Raw genomic sequence first — 6,926 nt, forward strand, 5'->3', positions numbered from 1 at the left:
CTATGATTTATCTTACATGTTTATAGAATCATAGAATGGTTTGAGTTGGAAGGGACCTTAAAGATCACCTAGTTCTAGGTGACTCCCCTGCCACCAGCCCAGGTTGCTCAAGGCCTCATCCAACCTGGTCTTGAACACCTCCAGGGAGGGAGCATCCACAACCTCTGTGGGCAACCTGTCCCAGTGTCTCACCACCCTCACAAGAAAGAATTTTCCCCTATGTCCAGTATAAATCTTCCTTCTTCCACCTCAAAGCCACTGCCCCTTGTCCCGTCACAACGAGCCCTTGTAAAAAAGTCCCTCCCCAGCTTTCACAGGGCAAGGGAGTTCACTATAATTCATTAAATCATATAATGACTTGGGCTGGAAGAGACCTTAAAGGATCATCCAGCTCCAACCCCCCTGCCATGGGCAGGGACACCTCCCACCAGCCCAGGCTGCTCAAGTCCTCATCCAGCCTGGCCTTGAACACCTCCAGGGAGAATGAATCAACAACCTCCACGGGCAACCTGTTCCAATATCTCACCACCCTATTCTTCTACCTTCTTTATCCTTCCACCTGTTCTCTCTCAGCCTTTTTCACCCTTTCGCACTGAGCAGCCTCTTCCGCAGGTGTGTGCTCTGAAATCATCATGATTACTTAGAGAAGGGGAGAAAACTGGGGGAGGAGGGGAGCAAAAAGCTCCAGAAGCCATTTTCCCAGGGTGCTGAAATTAATGTGCACTGATTTCAACAACATCTCAACGTCCTCAGGAGGGCTAATGACCTGGTCACTTCATTACCCTGCCTTGCTGCACAAGTGCCAGTGTAATAGAAACGCTTTCATTTTCCAGACTCCCCTTCGGCTGCTTCAGACAAATGCTTTCAAAAGCTGGGCCATGCTTCCTTGCTTTTATTTTCTCTCCCTCTGATTGAAAAAGCTCTAAATCTGTTCCTCACCTGTCCTTTCAGGTTAGCATTTTGCACCTGCAAGCTTCTTTAATGCCTTCAAAATAAGCAGACGGTGTGCTTTCACCAGGAGGTACTTTACCAAATCATTAAAGCTTTGTCTGGTTTTTTTTTTCCCCTCTTTTCCCAAGAGGGCATTTTTCTTCCTGACAGCATGAGTCAGGACAATGAAAGGTTGTGGTGAAATATTCCACCTTCTGAGGTGATGCAATATGAACTGGACTGAAATGTTACCTGAGTCATCCAGACAAACACTTACACTTAACACACTCTATGCTGTGCTCATTGTGGGATGAAAGGCTACCAGCTAGCTCTGCCCAGTAACTTCTTCCCCACTCAGTGTTCATCATGGCCTGGTAAGGAGAAATATTCTTCTCCTTTAGAGACAGGAGCTGAATCTCCCTGGTTTCATGAGAAAGGTTCATTTTGGAGCCAGGCTCCTCTCCCTGCTCTCACACAGAGTGAGGCTGGTGGCATCCCAAAGGGTCATGGCTTGGTTGTCTGCATCTGCCTCTCCACTCTGATTTCATCCCCAGCTTGATGCTCACAGGCACTTCACAGAGTGAGCCACGATTCCATGTGACAGCCCAAGCCAGAGCTCTGCAGGTTCTTCCTTCCCCGAGACAAATCAACTCACTCAGCTGCTTTCTGCAAACCTTGGTCAGAAATCACTATTTTGGTTTGTTTGGTGGTTTTTTTGTTTGTTTTCTTTTGTTGGTTTTTTTGTTGCTTTGTTTGTTTTGGTCTGGTTTTTGGGGAGGGTTTTTTTTTTTGTTTTTTGTTTGTTTTTATTTTTTAGTGGTTTGGTTAGTTGGTTTTACAGTATTCTTTCCTTGTTTGGAGAAACATTTGTGAGAGCTGCTCATGGTGTTCTTTATGTCAAACAGAACACAGGAGAGCAATCAACTTGCTCTGCTCTTACCTCTGGTATACATCAAATTAATCAGGTCATTAGCCAAAAATTTTTATATTTAATGTAAGACTTTCACAGAATTAAGGTTGGAAGAAACCTCTACAAACCAAGACCTCTAAGATCCTGTAAGTCCAACCTTCTACCCAACCCCTCCATGACCACTAGATCATGTGGAGCACCACATCTCCTCAGTTTTTGAACACTCTGCCACAAGTTTGCAGGAAAACCACACACAGGTAGGAAAAAGCATTATTTTTAAATTCTGAGGTCCACTAGAACGGCAAAAGATATCTCTTGCTGTGCATGATTTCCCTCCCTGTTCTGCTTGTACACAGCATCAGAAAAATCACAGAACGTTAGGGGTTGGAAAGGACGTTCAGAGATCACCCAGTCCAAGCCCCCAGCTAAAGCAGGGTCACCCAGGGCAGGTCACACAGGAACACATCCAGAAGGGTTTTGAAAGTCTCCAGAAAAGGAGACTCCACAACCTCTCTGGGCAGCCTGCTCCAAGGCTCCAGCACCCTCACAGTAAAGAAGTTTCTCCTTATGTTGAGGTAGAACCTCCTGTGCTCCAGCTTGTACTCCTTGTCTGATCACTGGGCCCCACTGAAAAGAGCCTGGCCCCTTCTTCTTGACACACACCCCTCAGATATCTATAGACACTGATAAGATCCCTCTCAGCCTGATCTTCTCCAGACTAAACAGTCCCAGGTCTCTCAGTGTTTCTTCACAGGAGAGATGTTCAAGTCCCTTCACCATCCCTGTAGCCCCCCCTGGATTCTCTTCAGCAGATCCCTCTCTCCCTTGCATTGGGAGCCCAGAACTGGGCACAGTATTCCAGGTGTGGTCTCACCAGGGCAGAGTAGAGGGGGAGGGAGAACCTCCCTAGCCCTGCTGGACACACTTTTCTTAATGCACCCCAGGATGCCACAGACCCTCTTGGCCACAAGGGCAAATTGTTGTCCCATGGAGAATTTGCTGTCCCAACATCCAGAATGTCCAAAGTGAGAATATTTAACCTAAGCAGGTTTTACCTGTACATGCTCCAATGCCCGACACGCTGAACTCATTGACTATTAATTTCCTTTGAGTTCCTACTAAATATTTTCTCAAAGATCACAAATATCACCATTTTTACGAGACACCCACGCAAAGGCAAAGCCATTGCCAAGAGCAGGCACACAACACAGAGCAAGAAGCACTTGCAGTTTCTATCTCACTCTTCTCCCCTCTTCAAACAGCACTGAGGATGATGAAAGTGATTTCCCAAACCAGTCTTTCTTGTTTGCTACCCAAGCTGCACACACGGCTGCACCCCCTGCCGACCTGCATCTCCATAACCCGATAAGTGATAATAAACTATCTTTAAAACCCCAAACAAAGGCAGACCTTGGAGCACTGCACTGCCAGCATTCTGAACTCTCTGGCTGGAGCTCCCCACGCATGACTTGATAGGCAAAGGGACTGGAAGCTCAAGCTCCTGAGCACTCTGCAGAGGACACCAATGTCAGCTCAGGGCTGTGCTGCTCAGTGATGTGCTGCACAGCAGTCACAGGCACTCACTGCCCAGCAGGTTTTACCCCCATGACCCTGCCACTACTTTTTTCCTCTCTTGAACTTGGCATCCTCCTCCCAACAGTACAGAGCCACAGGAGAAGCACAAGATCCCTGCAACCTTTTGCCTTTCATCAGCGTGACAGGGTTTAATTAAACCCAATCTCCAGAGAGGCCCAAGTTGGGCATTAACCACTGTGACTGGGGATCTCGTACCCACCCTGCTCTGCCCTGGTGAGGCCACACTGGGAGGAGTGGTCCAATTCAGGACTCCCCAGTTCAAAAGTGACAGGGAACCACAGGAAGAGAGTGCAGCAGAGGCTAAAAAGATGCTGAGGGGCCTGGAGCATCTCTGAGAGGAGGAAAGGCTGAGAGCCCTGGGGCTGAACAACATGACCAATCCTGCATTTAAAAACTCAAACTGGAAAACAAATTAGAACAGATTCAAAATCAAAGTCTTCCTTAAAAGGTATCACTCTTTTAAGCAAATCTTGTGATTTTTTTTTTTCCCAGCAGCTTGACAGTTGTTTGTTAAATGCTTGAGGGGTCAGTCCTACTACTGTATCAGAGCAGGATTTCTTTACAATGAGTCTTTTGGTCTCCAGAGTGACTCTCCTATGAAGGAAGGGGGAAAGCATTGGGGTTGTTCAGCCTGAAGAAGAGAAGGCTCCAGGGAGGCAGAGCTACATTTCAGTATCTGAAGGGGGCCTACAAGAAGGCTGGGGAGGGACTGTTTAGAAGGGCTTGGGGTGATAGGATGAGGGACAATGGTTTGAAACTGGAGCAAGACAGATAGAGGTTGGACATCAGGAGGAAGCTCTTCACATCGAGGGAGGTGAAATACAGGAACAGGTTACCCAGGGATGTGCTTGAGGCCCTATCCCCAGAAACATTCAAGATCAGACTCGGTGTGGTCATGGGCAGCCTGATCGAGTCGGAGATGTCCCTGCTGACTGCATGGGGCTTGGACAAAATGACCTTTAAGGGTCCCTTCCAACCCAGTACAATCTGTGAACATCCAGCCTCATTCAGCAAGATCACCAAGTGGTACCAAATTCCCCTGAAGGATTGTACTCCAGACACTGAGTCATCTTGGAGTGCTGCAGATCGCTGATGAAGCACAGGCTTGAACAGGAGGAGAGCCACCCATAATCTGGGGAACCACTAGACACCTACATGAATACTTGCTTCTTTTTTTGGCCTGGATTAACCCATCATGGCTTTTTGAACCCACACGAATTTCACCTTCAAAGCAGCAAGGCTGAAAGACCTACAGAGAGAGACAAGACAGAACTTCCCTCCAGCCTGGCAAGCCAAGTCTTCACTGATGCTTTTCTGTCTGCAAACAAACCCATCAGGATTCAGCAACATGTTGTACTTTGACAGGACTCAACATTAGGTGCCAGATCCAAGGAGCAGCTGCATTCCAGCTGGCATAGCTAGGCATGCTCTTCCTTCCACAGCCAAGAAGGTTCAAGCAATTCCAGCCCTACTCTTTCTGGTGGCTTTCCTGGCTCTTTTCTGTGTAGATGTGGTCAAGTACACATTCCATTGTTCACTCACTGCATGTTGACTCATCTGAAAATAATTTAGAGGATTTATCATCCCCTTCCCTCACTAAAAAAGAAACTAGAAAGAAGGAAAATAACCCTCAAGGAACTGAATTCAACATTCCTGGCAGGGAAATCTTTCCCTTCACAAAGTCTCACGGCTAGGAAGTTCAGATTTTCCCTTGCCACATCATTTCTGACCTGAGCATGTAACTGGCTAACTAGTTCTCAGGAGAATAAAGTTCGCTCCTGAGGTTCATAAGCAGCAAAGACCATCCCTGACTGCTTGAGCTCCCAGAGTCTCTGCAGACCCTGCAAATCCTGTTAGAGGGACAGCCACAAGAGCACCTAAAACACTTTTAATTTGCCAATCCTAAACAGAGGAGGAACAGGGCAACAAAGGCAGGCAGCTCCAAGTTCTGTGTGTGAACTTTGAGGATTTAGAAGTATCTAAAATTCATATTTTACATGAGCAAAGAGATAATCCTGGGCTCAAAAAGCAATAAAAGGGATGGGAGAAGGGTCAGCATGAACAGGCCCCATACAGAACAGAACATTGTATTCAACAGGCCCCATACAGAACAGAACACTGTATTCAGGGGCTGTCTGCAGCTGGACTTACTTGGCAGCAGCTGTTCCTGAGATGTTCCATGTGTGAACAAGCCCTTGAAAGGGAGAACGGATTCAAAACCTGAGACCACATTTGCTGAAGAAAAGGGGTTTGTGTGATTTGAGTGTCTCCAGTGTTTGTCACCCTCCACTGAAGCACAGAGAAAAGAGGCTTTACTCCTAGAAGCCTTCACTCCTACATGGAAGCCATAAAGCAACACCTCCACCAAACTAACTCCTGCTCCAACAGTCAGTGGAGACACCTCACTGGGAAACTGGGGGGGAATTACTGAAAAAGACAACCTGTACCTTAAAGAGAAGGGCCTGTCAGCTGTGGAGGTGCACAGAGAGACCTGCCATGGGGACTGGAGGAGTAGTTGTAAACATCTCAATGATGCTAAAGCCACTGGGTAAAGCAAGCACAGGAACACAACACTGCTGCAAAATTAATTGAGAGTTGTGGGTTTGGGGTTCAAAACACAACTGTGCACAAATAAAAGGCTTCTAATTTTGCACTCAGAATCATTGAGGAATTATAGAATTGTTAAGGTTGGAAAAGACCTCTAGGATCAGCAACTCCAACCATCAACCCAACAGCACCATGGCCATTAAACCACGTCCTGAAGTGCCACATCCACACGTTTGATGTTGCTGTAAGCAGAGGCACACAAAATCCAGGTGTAATTCTGACCACAAACTTCTGCCTCTTAGCATGAAGCAGGAAAGAAAGCAAAGGCAAGGAGGTAAGAAGCAAGTCCTTCAGGACATGCACTATGCCTAACTGGGAGAAAAAAAGGGAGGAATTGGTATGCCTGCCATGGCTTTTTCCCCACAAGGACTCCACTTGTGGTGCTCTGAGCTGTCACAGCAGTTTTTCCAGTAGCGTAATTATCTCCCTATGAAACTTGCTTCCCTCTTCAGAGCATGGTGGGGGGGAAGGAGGGAGGGAGGGAGGGAGGGAGAGAGGGAGGAAGGGGGTGTTTGTCTTTTCTTCCCAATAATGAACACCCCGGCTGGCAGCCTCAGCAGCTCTCCTCTCACTGCTTTAAAATCACGTTGGCTCCAAGGCTACAGACTGAAGCTTTAGCTACTCCATCATCCCAGCAACCACATCTACAGCATGTAACACAAAGAACAACTCTTGGCTCTGCCAGCAATGGAGCTCTGACACTTCCACAGCTTCCCATGAGGATTTAAGTATCAGATATGGAAGTGATCAGGGGGCTTGGTAATCTCATTACATTGCTGCGACGAGAAGCCATGAGCAACCCTGGCAGCATTAAAGAAATTAGTTTGTAGAGAGGAAAAGAAAAAAATAAGCAGTCAACACAGCTTTGGTTAACCTTCTGGGC

The sequence above is a fragment of the Indicator indicator genome, chromosome 34 (assembly GCF_027791375.1).
Source record: "Indicator indicator isolate 239-I01 chromosome 34, UM_Iind_1.1, whole genome shotgun sequence".
Lineage (NCBI taxonomy): Eukaryota > Metazoa > Chordata > Aves > Piciformes > Indicatoridae > Indicator > Indicator indicator.